Genomic DNA, 12,757 nt, shown 5'->3' with positions numbered 1-12,757 from the left:
CTTCGGATAGTTTCCCTAAATCTGCCGTTTCTATGCTTCGTGTCGTTAGACTGCATTTGCACAGCGACGTGTTCGCACAGCGACGCACACCGCTCGAGTAGATGATTCGGTCCCGCAAACGACCGGTTATACAGAATTTCAGGGAAACTTAAGTCACCTCCGATGTTTTCCTGTAAATCTCGTGTGACTCGTGTGAGTTTGTTGCGCTCATCATGCGGTGTGAATAAACTAGGGCAAGATTTTCTACCTGCCCACAGATGCATGAACTGAGACCAATTTTTTACGTAGAGAACATAGTGGTTTTTCTTTACATTGGGAAGAGGCCCGAATTTGTCTCTTTTCCCTCTGGCACTGCCCCAAGTTTCAAGTTGCAGTTTCAGTAGACATACCTACTAACAGGTACAAACTGCTCTAAAACAGGTAAAAGACTGGGAAGTCAGGACGGTGCGGACACCGTGTTTTGCGCTTCTCGCAAGGTGACTGACGCTTTTACGAGGTATGCGGAATATGCAAACGATTTTGTTATGCCCTTCGTTTGCGTCTCCAGAAAAAAGAATAAGATTATTTACAAATTTAGGCGCAATCACAAGCCAAGATTTACGATAACAGTGCGTTCGCTTCGGTGGTCCGTGTAGTGGTATTATACGCTGCTTTCTGCAACACCGCGTCATGACGAAGAGCTGGAACGGTCACGGTCTGTGCTGGGCTAGCGGTTCACAGAAACCCGCATCGCCCGCATCGGCACCGAGTGCACTTGGGCTGTTGATGCTCGAGCCTTTCATACGCGGCTTGTCGCCAGCTGATCCTGCTGCTCGACGGTGAGGAAGCGGCGAGTGTGACCTCTGAAGTAAATGTAAATCCTCGTTCATCCAGTTATCCAGTGTCAAAGTGTGGAAGATGTCCAACGTGTACTGAGGGCGGGAACTACGAGCGCTTTGCCTTGCTTTTATAACCGAAACCAGAGCAGCGAGATAATTGCCTTGCGTACTCCAAAATGACGCAAGCAATATTGTCACGGGTGGTGAGTCGTGACCAATAAACAAGAAATAAACAGAAATAAATAAACGTTTAATGTGGCGAACTTGTGCCAAAAATAAAGAAGGAAACAGAAGAAAGCAGAGCGTCGCGGGCGTCGAAGTCGGCGTGTCAGCAGAATCGAGCGCTGGGGCGAGACTGACTCGACAAGGTCGCGGGCGGCCTCTTATCTAGAGTGCGTCGCTATCTCGAAGATTCGGCGAAAGCAGCTCGAGCGTCGCGTGATCGGGCGAGAATGAACACGCACTTTCTAGAAAACAAAAGCAGGAATAAATGATAGAAGTTACATGCGGTACATGAATAAACGAGAACTTTCTGGAGGTCCGTGACCGAGCGTTGCTTTCTCAGCCCTGGGCGGGGCATTATCCCCCCCTTTAAAGGTGCATCGTCCCGATGCAGCACAAAAACGGAAAACAAAAAACAGAAGGACAGCAGAATTGCTAGCCGGAGTTCACAGTCCACAGTTCACTCGTCGACGAGAGTGGAGAGTCCTATCGTTCGTAATAGGGCTTCAGCCGGACGACATGCACCACCTCGGGTCGCGGCTGACGTCTTGCAGATGGGCGCGTTCCGTCGGGTAGAACTTCGTAGTTCAGATCGCCGAGGCGTCGGATGATCTTGTAGGGCCCAAAGTAGCGCTTCAGGAGTTTTTCGCTGAGACCGCGACGACGAATCGGCGTCCACACCCAAACTCTGTCTCCGGGCTGGAAGTGGACGTCGCGGCGACGAAGATTATACCGGCGAGCGTCGACATGTTGCTGGTCTTGAATTCGTAGTCTGACTAGCTGACGGACCTCTTCTGCCCGTTGAGCAACCACCTGGGCGTCATCGCTCCCGTCGTTGACTGACTCGTGCGGCAACATAGAGTCTAGCATAGTCGTCACCGCCCGGCCATACACCAGCTGGAAGGGCGTCACTCCTGTGGTCTCTTGCACTGCTGTGTTGTAGGCGAACGTGACGTAGGGCAGCACTTCGTCCCAGGTCTTGTGCTCCACGTCGACGTACATAGAGACCATGTCGGCGATTGTTTTGTTGAGCCGCTCCGTCAACCCGTTGGTCTGCGGATGGTATGCCGTTGTTCGACGGTGTTCCGTGTGGCTTAGACGCAGGATCTCTTGGGTCAACTGTGCCATAAACGATGACCCTCGGTCTGTGATCAGTACTTCGGGGGCGCCATGGCGGAGGACGATGGACTCGATGAAGAACTTGGCGACTTCGACAGCAGTCCCCGAAGGAAGGGCTTTCGTCTCGGCGTAACGAGTAAGATAATCGGTGGCGACGATTATCCAGCGGTTCCCCATCGTCGACGGTGGAAAAGGACCCAGCAAATCCATTCCAATTTGCTGGAAGGGCTTGGTTGGCGGGGTAATCGGCTGTAGGAGACCTGCTGGCTTTGACGGTGGTTTCTTGCGTCGCTGGCAATCATGGCACGATCGTGTGTAGAGATGGACGGTCTTCGGAAGCTTTGGCCAGTAGTACTTGTCGCGAATCCGGGCAAGGGTCCTGCTGTAGCCGAGATGTCCGGCCGTTGGGTCGTCGTGGCACGCTTGAAAAATTTCTTCTCGGAGGCTGGCGGGGACAACCAGTAGCCAGGGGGTTTCGCTGGTTCCGAAATTCTTTCTGAAGAGCACGCCTCGCCGCAGGACAAAGCTCGGTAGGTCCCGAGAAAAGACCCGTGGGACAGAGCCTCCTCGACCTTCGAGGCTGTCGATCACGGAGCTAAGTTCCGCGTCGTCGCGTTGCAGTGCCCTCATGTCGGTAGCGTCAACTGCGCCTAGAAAACGGGCGTCGTCATCGTCGTCCGCGCCGGAGATTGGAGGTTCGACTGGAGCCCTAGACAAACAGTCAGCGTCATTATGCTTGCGGCCGGACTTATGCACAATGGTTACGTCGAATTCCTGCAGTCGAAGGCTCCAGCGGGCGAGGCGTCCGGACGGATCCTTGAGGTTTGCGAGCCAGCAGAGGGCGTGGTGGTCTGTGACCACGCTAAACGGGATCCCGTACAAGTACGGGCGGAACTTGGTTATCGCCCAGACGACAGCAAGACATTCTTTGTCGGTCGTTGAATAATTTTGTTCTGCCTTAGACAGCGCCCGGCTTGCGTAAGCGATTACTCTCTCTGCCCCTTCTTGTCGCTGAACGAGTACCGCACCGAGACCGGTATTGCTGGCGTCCGTGTGGATTTCAGTCTCCGCCGACTGGTCAAAATGTCCGAGGATAGGGGGCGACTGGAGCCTTCGCTTGAGTTCGTCGAACGCTTGCTCTTGCTCCTCTCCCCACTGGAACTGCACGTCGTCTTTCGTCAGATGCGTCAGCGGTGCAGAAATTTGCGCAAAATCACGAACGAAACGTCTGTAATAGGCGCACAGCCCAAGGAATCTTCGAACGGTCTTCTTGTCCGATGGCTTCGGGAACTCGGCGACAGCGGACGTCTTGGCGGGATCAGGGCTTACACCCTGAGCACTCACGACGTGGCCCAAGAATTTGAGCTCACCATAGGCGAACCGACACTTGGAAGGCTTGAGGGTCAGCCCAGCAGCTTTGAAGGCCTGTAGAACGGCTCGCAGTCGTCTCAGGTGCTCGTCGAATTCACTTGCGAAGACCACAACATCGTCGAGGTAGACGAGACAGCTTTGCCATTTCAAGCCGGCAAGGACGGTGTCCATAACGCGCTGGAAGGTTGCCGGCGCTGTGCACAGCCCAAATGGCATTACTTTAAACTCATACAGTCCGTCCGGCGTGACGAAGGCCGTCTTCTCACGATCTCGTTCGTCGACCTCAATCTGCCAGTACCCGCTCTTCAAGTCCATCGACGAAAAGTATCGGGCGTGGCGTAGTCGGTCCAGGGTGTCGTCGATGCGTGGCAGTGGGTAGACGTCTTTTTTTGTTACGGCGTTCAGTCGGCGATAGTCCACGCAGAACCGAAGAGTCCCGTCTTTCTTTTTCACCAGGACTACCGGTGAAGCCCACGGACTGCTTGAGGGCTGGATAATGTCGTCGTCAAGCATTTCTTGTACCTGCTGCTGGATGGCTTCCCTTTCTTTCACGGAGACCCTGTACGGCGGCCGATGCACAGGGAGTGCGTCGTCATCAGTAATTATCCGATGTTTCGCAACCGTCGTTTGGCGCACTTTCGACGACGTGGAGAAGCACTCACTGAACTCGGCGAGAAGGTCACGAAGTTGTCGTCGTTGTGGGGCTGGGAGGGATGGGTCGATGTCGAGCTCTGAGGACGTGATTCTCTTGTTCTGCGTCGGAGAGGCGTCTTCTGAGATCACGGCGATCGCGGCTGAGTCTTCAATTTCCTCGACGTAGCCCACAGTTGTACCCTTTGTAAGGTGCTGCGACTCTTGCCGGAAATTGGTGACAAGGGCTACTGTACGCCCGTCCTGAAGCTCGGTTACGGCTCTTGCAATGCCAATCCCTCGTCCGAGGAGAAGTTGGACGCTTCCTTCCAGCAGTGCTACACCGCAGGTGGCTCCTTCGGTCCCGACGGGCACAAAGACACTCGACAGCGGCGGCAGGTTTACGTGGCTGGCGAGGACTCGCACTGCAGCTAACGTCGGTTTGGTATTTTCCACCGATGGGGCAGGCTTCCGAAGCGTCAGCTTGTTCTCCGCAAGGTCGATGATGGCGCCGTATTCACACAGGAAGTCCATTCCGAGAATGACGTCCCTCGAACAGTCTTGCAGAACGACGAACTTCACTGGGCATGTTTCGCCGTGAATCTCGACGCGAGCGGTGCATCTCCCGACTGGTGTAATGAGGTGTCCTCCGGCGGTTCTTATTTGTGGTCCATCCCACGGCGTCATGACTTTTCGAAGGCGGCGGGAGAGCCTCCCACTCAAGACTGAGTAGTCTGCTCCGGTGTCCACGAGTGCGGATGCGTCGTGGCCGTCGATGACGACGTTTAGGGTATTGGACACCACTGCAGCGGCGTCGTTTTGGTCTCTGGTGGCGTTCGAGTGGGGGCCCCCCGACGTTCGTGGAGGATCTTGGCGTCGGTCGTCTTCGGCAACTCCACCTCCAGGGGTTGCCGCGCCTAGTTTCCCCGGCGAGGAGCGAGGGGGGACAGGCTTTCACGTCGCGGTCGGTGCATCGGCGAAGCTGGACGTCGCGGTGACGGCGACCGGAACTCTCGGCGGGACGCAGGCTCGGGGGACTGAGGTCGTCGCAGATACTCGTCGATCTCGATAGGGCGTTCACCATGACGGGGGCGCGGGTCGTTCGGGTGGAACCCGCGTAGCCCGAGTGGTCGGTATGGGCATCGGCGGTAGGTGTGGTCCGCTTCCCCGCAATGGAAGCACAGAGGGCGTCGGTCGGGCGTTCGCCACAGGTCGGTCTTGCGGGGTGCGCGAGGCTCCGGGTAGGCGTACTGGACCTGGTCGTCGCGGCGGTGGTCGTGCTGCGGCGCAGGAGACTGACGTCGGGGCGGCGTGACATAGGTGCGGCGAGGAGGCGGTGGCCGTCGGGCCACTGCGGCGTAGGTCAGGGCGGGCTCTTCGGGTGGTGCTACGCAGGCAGGAGCCTCCGGTTGAATTGCCCGCTGGACTTCTTCGCGCACCACTTCGGCGATCGACAGCTCAGCCGGCTGGTTGGCTGCAGGCAGCAGCTTGCGGAGCTCCTCCCGGACGATGTCGCGGACGATTTCCCGAAGGCCGTCGACACCGGTGGCGTTCAGGTCTAGTCGGCAAGATGCGGCGGTTCGAGGAGCAGGCACGCCGGCGAGTCGATGGTAATGGCTTGCTCGGGCCGACAGCGCTCGCTCGATGTTAGTGGCTTCAGCCACAAAACCGTCGACGGTTGTCGGGGGATGGCGGACAAGGCCCCCAAAAATTTCAGCCTTCACGCCACGCATGAGGACGCGGAGCTTCTTCTCATCGGCTGCCTCCGGATCGGCTCGGGCACATAGGCGCATGACATCCTCTACGAAGCTGGTCACGCTTTCGTTGGGGCCCTGCACCCTTGTTTGGAGAAGGTCCTCCGCTCGCTGCCGACGGTGGTGGTTGAGGAACGTTCGCTTCAACTCCGCGGCGCAGGACTCCCACGTAGTGAAGGACGCTTGGTGGTTTTCAAACCAATGCCTCGCAGTTCCTTCAAGCGCGAAGTAGAGATTGTGAAGGTATTGTTCAGTCGTCCATCCGTTGTGGCGGGCTACACGTTCGTAGTGTTGTAGCCAGTCTTCAACGTCCTCGTGGACGTCTCCGTGGAAAGGCGTTGGAGTCCTGGGTGCGATCGGCAGGTACACAACGGCAGAAGCGGCCGGGGTCTGCGCCTGGTTGGCCATCGTCGTCTTCGGCTTGGTCGTGGGTGGCAGAAGTCCGTGTTCCGGGGGTAGACCTCGGATGCGGCGACTTGACCGGGTCTCGATCTGGTCTTCGTCGGGTCCTCCGAAGCTGGGGTTTGGACTTGTACTGCGGGAACTCGGAGGGCTGCGCTGCACGGACATGCGGTACCCCGCACCTCCACCAGAATGTTACGGGTGGTGAGTCGTGACCAATAAACAAGAAATAAACAGAAATAAATAAACGTTTAATGTGGCGAACTTGTGCCAAAAATAAAGAAGGAAACAGAAGAAAGCAGAGCGTCGCGGGCGTCGAAGTCGGCGTGTCAGCAGAATCGAGCGCTGGGGCGAGACTGACTCGACAAGGTCGCGGGCGGCCTCTTATCTAGAGTGCGTCGCTATCTCGAAGATTCGGCGAAAGCAGCTGGAGCGTCGCGTGATCGGGCGAGAATGAACACGCACTTTCTAGAAAAGAAAAGCAGGAATAAATGATAGAAGTTACATGCGGTACATGAATAAACGAGAACTTTCTGGAGGTCCGTGACCGAGCGTTGCTTTCTCAGCCCTGGGCGCGGCAATATGTTTCAACAGGTCGAGTACGTCACCGCGGATGTAGGCGAGACTGTGCACTGTTTAAACGCTTGCAGTATCCACGAGTGCTACCAGAAAAACGACGTCAACAGAGAAGGAGCTCGCGATTTTAGCATAATGCAGTGCCACGGGCTCGTGAATTTTCAATGTGGCTATATAGAAATATTAAAAAAAAAAAATGCATCAGCGCCACATTAATGATCACGAATAACACCGGTCACAAACTCCCAAGCCTCACCGCTTCGCTCGACACCAACACGACATACAACAACAATCTGCATCAAAACGCCTCAAAAGTGAAGGCGTCTGCTCCCGTACGCGTACTACAACTAGCGGAAGTGAAGTGTTGGGCGGATGTCCTTCACAATAATATATATAAAAAATGCCTTGCGCAAGTATAATTTCGATTGATTATTGAATACGTACTGATAAAATCCCAATCATTTGTTTTTCTATCTGATTCAAGCGAGTCGGACTGCTCATAACACTGGTCGAGCATGAAAATAACAAAAATTTGAACTTTTTCATGGCCGGTTTAAGATTTATTGTTAGTACATCGTTGTTTTTCGCAAAGGACTAATTTTACAGATTTTGCCTCCATACTTTTAAATGCAAACAGTTCTTACATACGGCTGTCCATTGCGCTGTGTTTTGTGTCTTCTTCTATAAATCGGTAACGGTCAGCGACCAAAGAGCTCACCCGTACATGTCAAGCATATATACGCCGCGGGGAGAGTCCGTTGTTAGTAGGAAGTGTCGGGTGTAGTGTCGGTGTTGTGTTTGTGTATGTGTCGCTGCTGTGTCCTACGTGGTGCTCGTGTTGTCTGTGATGTATGTAGAGTAGCAGTCTACTCGTGATAGTTCCCAGCGTATTAACCGACTCCTGTTTTTTTTTCATTGGTTGCTAGAAATCGCACTAGGTGGCGCAAGTTACCGTCCGATTACAAGAGTTTGCTTGAGCAATTTATCCATGTAAGTTCAATATTCTTTTTTTTTGTTTTTGTTTTTTTTTTTGTTTTTGTTTTTTTCTAGCGGTTTTGTCGTAGCTGCCGACGCCACCGACCGCCGACGATGCACGTACGTACCTTTGCACGTAGCTACGTCCGCCGCTCGGAGACTGTTTACTGTGCATAAAAGACATCGAACGAGAACGAACGCGTCCTGTATGCTTTCAGTTCGGCTGAAAGGCGCGGCTGGCTGGGCTCGTCCCTCGCCTGTTCTCGGCTGCTGGCCGCCATGTTTCATAAGGAACACGTTGAACCGTGCTTCTCGGAAGGCAAACACGGTGTAGCGTGTTAACTTTACACAGCACCTCATGTGTAGACGAAAAACACAGATGGCTCCGTGTAAAACGAACACGTTTCGACGTGTCCGCTATGGGACAACGGTTTACACGTCTGGGCGTGTTATTTTTGCTAACAGTGTAAAATGAAGCAGGTATAATAAATGCTTGTGATTCCTAGTTGGGCAAAGGAGCGAATTATTTTAGGGGCGAAGCTTCTTAGGGTCTAGCCTTGTCCGGCGTCCGTGCTCACATCGATTGCCATCCCATCTGTATTCTTAAAAAAAAAGAAAAAAATGTTTGCGCAGTCGACGGGATTGGAACCTGTGCGGGGAGACCCCAATGGATTTCTAGTCCATCGCCTCAACCACTCGGCCACGACTGCGGGACGAGTAGGGGGCTCTGAGATGTGGTAGTAACTCAAGAGCTGGGGATGTCATGGATTAAACGTTGCATATAGCCGCTCAACGTCTATACAGTAGAGGGCGCCGCGGTCAAATGCCTATAAAATCGCGTTAAACTCTGCATGCATTGGCTAATGAAGTCGGAAACGCAACCTGGAACTCAGCACTACCCTTCAGCAATAAAAAAAAAATCAGCACCATCAGCACTACCTATGAACAATAAAATCAGTATCATCAGCACCACCAGAGCTTCGCCCCAATCAACATCATTCACCACGTGGAGATGCGATCATTTTTTATTTCAACCTTTCTTACAGCCTGCACTGAGAAGTGTGCACGAAACTCCATCGTACAAGCACTTTAATGGACCATGAAATGAATTTTCCGCCGGGATAAATTGGAATTCTACTAATCGCATATCGTTTAGCGTACCGAGTCGATTTCGCCACGCGCCTCCCAAATCTACTTTCCTCCTGTGAGGCTCCGCCCGCGAATCCGCAGGCGTAAACAGGAAAATTGTCCGAGCGGCATGACATCGTCATTCCACCCCCCGGCACCGACGCCGGCGGCGGCTACTATGGTTTGCTCACATGCGTCTCCAGCTTTACCTTTCATCGGGAAAGTTAGGAATGACTACCTACAGTCCCTCTATACAGACCTATAGGCAACGCGCTGATATACAAAAAAGGGCAGCCAACGGGACAGCTTCTCGCATTACACAATTAGAGCAATGAAAGGCTCACCTCACTCATTCGGCCATTACAAGTCGCGGTTTTTCCTCTGGCCATCTCGTTACTGGGGTTTCCGTTATTGTAGACACAACCCTCCCCAATGTAGCTTCCCTTCCTTCCCACTGGTAGCTATCGCGCCAACCGCCGACAACACAAAACAATGAAAGCAACGCGAGATGAGCAGAAATCGCGACAGAGCCTGTTCACGACCTCCTAAATCCTTAGCGCGCAAAGCTCTCCTCCAGCCGTTCCATCCGCCGAAAGGAAATGCATGACATAGAAAACAAATCGCAAGTGTCTCTTTCCGCTGCGCGGCGGCGCTATACGTTTGGAGCTTTAGCCGCAAATCATAGTCGTTATCTTCATCATCGGGCTTGCTTAGGTACGCATGCCCGGATAGTAATAATCCGACAGTCTGCACAGATTATATTCGTTCCTTCTCAAAAGTCCTCGCATCGCTTTTTCGGGGACGCCATTAGTTAAAATCAGAGTGCTGCTCTGCTAGCCGAAAGGGATAAGAAAAACGCATGCGGTGCCTCCGGTTTTAAAACGAGAGAAAATGTAGAAATAAATCCGCTACGTATTTGGCCATTCTGCCAAGCGCGTTTAGAGGCAATAGGTTTATGGGGTTGGTAGTGTTCTTAGGTCGAATGGTGTTTATGGGATGACCCTTAGTTTTTCAGCGCCTAAGGTTGTTGGTGTTTTTAGTTCAGGTGGTTCCTGGGGCAGGGTCTTCTATAAAAATAGATTACGTCACACCATTATTTGCTTGTGACGTTTTGCGTGTTTCCCTCCAGCACCACCCGGATGGAAAGCCTTTTCGTTAAATTTTCTATGTCACAAAGGAAGGGGAAGCGTGTTTTCCTGCCTTCCCACTCCTCGTTCCGCGCGCTCTTCCTACATCACCTGTTTGCGCTCCTCGTTTTAGAGCGCAGCTCTTAGGCGCCCGTTTCCGGCTTGAGCGGCGTCGGCGTCGGCGTAACCGCGCAGTGCATTATGGGTAAATTTCTCCGCTAAATTTAGCGGAAAAAGTTTCCCGCTAAATCTAGCAGAAAAATTTGCCCGCTAAATCTAACGAAAAAATTTCCCCGCTAGATCTAGCGGAAAAAGTTCTCCGCTAAATTTAGCGGAAAAATTTCTCCACTTAATCTAGCGGAAAAATTTCTCCACTTAATCTAGCGGAAAAATTTCTCTGGGGGTCACGTAGTCACGTGACAACCCCCCGAGGTCACGTGACACCCCCAGGTCACGTGACCCCCCTGAGGCCCGACGTGACCTCGTAGGGAAGCACGTGACCCCCCCCCCCCCCCCCCCCAAGTACCCTTCCCTACCCCTCCTCAAGAACTGCGCCATAATTCGGCGTTACAGGGAATTGTAAAAGGCTTCCACATTCTTTTTCCACCCCTCTCCATCCCGCACGCTCTCTCACACCACCTGCCTTTGCCCCTGCATTTCCCGCGAGCTGGGCCCGTGTAGCTTAGCCAGCAGCGCACTCGGCTTCCATGCCGGTGACCAAGGTTCAATCCCAGGCACCGATTGTCCTGTTCTTCAAGATCGTGTAACGGTCAAGGGGCACTCAAGCGATCTCTGCAGAAGCTTGTTTTTGGTGGCACGTCGTTTGTTGGTCTTTAGTGAATAAACATCTTAATTCTAGATGGCAAGACGTTCTAGTAAATTCACTGCAATATAAATACACGGGCTAGCTACAAGAATAAGCTTAGCAATAACTGGGTCTAAAAAAGCACTGCCAGAGCAAGCACACGAGCTAAGCGGCAATTGACTCCCATCTCAACGCGCTCGAACGCCTCTGCCTTGGCGGTGTTAACAAAAATACGAGCTCCATGCCGTGTGCACACGCTCAAACTTTTAGAAGCTGATGCTGGCTCCGAAGCTCAACGCTTCTTCTGCCGGGTCAACGGGCTTTTAGAAGGGCCGCCGGAGAGCTTCTCGCTAGGTGTCGTCCGTTTCTCCGTATTCGCAAATGGTCACTGACAAGGTGAGACCGGCAGGGGGCAACCGAAAGAAACGCTCTGTCATTCTCAATCTGCCAGTGAGTATAGTTAGAATTGACTATTTTTCCTTTTCAGTGTAACTAAGAAATGGCGGGCGAAGGCGACAGCGGGCTAATAACAGTATCCGAGCGAGGTAAGTGACAACCTATCATCGCAGTGCGGAGAGCCGTCACGTGCTTCGCACCCTCATTCCGGTTGGGGCTGGGTTGGGTTTACTCTTTGCCCGGTCATTATGGTTATAATGGGTAACCTAGTGCGGTAACTTACGTCCATGCTAACCGACGCGTCTAAAACAAACACGAAGCGCTTCCCTTTTTTTTCTGCCTGCTGGACTTCCCGGAATCTTGTGCTGATGGGCCGGGTGACTGGTAGTTCGGGCACTCTGTAATAAGACATGCGGCACCAGTGGGCATCAAAAGAAATCTTATTCTGAGACTTTCATGCGAACGTCCTTCGTGAACCACCCTGGCTCTGGGCAGCGAAAGAGGATCATACTCATTAAGATTCTTGAACTGGTTGTTTAGGTGTGCCTACGCGAGCCTATACCCGAACTGAGTCCCCGAGTTCTTGGAAAGGAATGGTTCGGTCACAATGATTGTAGTCGAACAGCCTAATTAGGCGAGATTCGTCGAGCATTTGGATAGTGTTGTCGCTTTATTCTTTCTTTCTCAGTCATCTTACATGAATTCGACGACTGGATTCAAATATGAGTGCTCGTTGGATCAGGGGATCCTTCAATTTGGTAAAGAATAAAGTTGAGGCTTGGGCGAGTTGGTACATTCTTTGGAAGTAAAAAGAGCGCGAAAAGGTGAGGACCAGACACTCCGTGTCACTTCTTTGTCTGGTCCTCGTCTTTTCGCGGTGTTTTTAATTCCGAGGTAAAGAATAGTTTGTTATTACTTGGGTGGCGCCCTAATATGAATGTCAACAGAGTATAAAGCGTTGCGGAGATAACTACTTTCAACATGATATGGTATTGGGTTTTATAAGTATCGATATAATTAGAAAACGATATGAGAGTAATCGACAGTTGCTGTGGCCTCTTGTGTCTGAAGCTCGTGATGAACAGTTTTTCTGAACGCTAACCAAGCGTAAGGTGGGGGCATCTAACACCGGGGTCACTCTGCTTATATGCGTCATACAAAGAACAGTCTCTAAAGCAGCTCTGAACGCAAGTCACCAGGAGATCCGGGCTTCGAACGCCGCATGGCGACTTCAAGGAGAAACTTGGCACGCGGCATTCGAACCACGGATATCGCGGTGACTAATGTCTGCGGACTGTCTTTGTATGATGCATGAACAGTGTGACCCCGGCGTAACGCAACCTCTTGGCGATGAACAGAATTTCCAGGCAAGTATTCGAAAAGTAGAATATGCCAATTACCATTCTTTCACAAGCTTCCCCCCGAGAGATAAAC

General features: G+C 52.6%; 1 protein-coding gene across 1 annotated transcript in view; it reads right to left on the bottom strand.

Annotated features, from left to right (window-relative positions):
- Positions 1-12,757, bottom strand: part of LOC8050525 (calcium-activated chloride channel regulator 2-like) — a 59,647-nt gene that overhangs the window by 9,258 nt on the left and 37,632 nt on the right. The window lies entirely within an intron of this gene.

Source organism: Ixodes scapularis, unplaced genomic scaffold, assembly GCF_016920785.2.
Source record: "Ixodes scapularis isolate PalLabHiFi unplaced genomic scaffold, ASM1692078v2 PGA_scaffold8__174_contigs__length_109621045, whole genome shotgun sequence".
Taxonomy (NCBI): domain Eukaryota; kingdom Metazoa; phylum Arthropoda; class Arachnida; order Ixodida; family Ixodidae; genus Ixodes; species Ixodes scapularis.
Note: the sequence above shows the minus strand (reverse complement) of the source record. Positions and strands in the feature narration are given on the sequence as shown.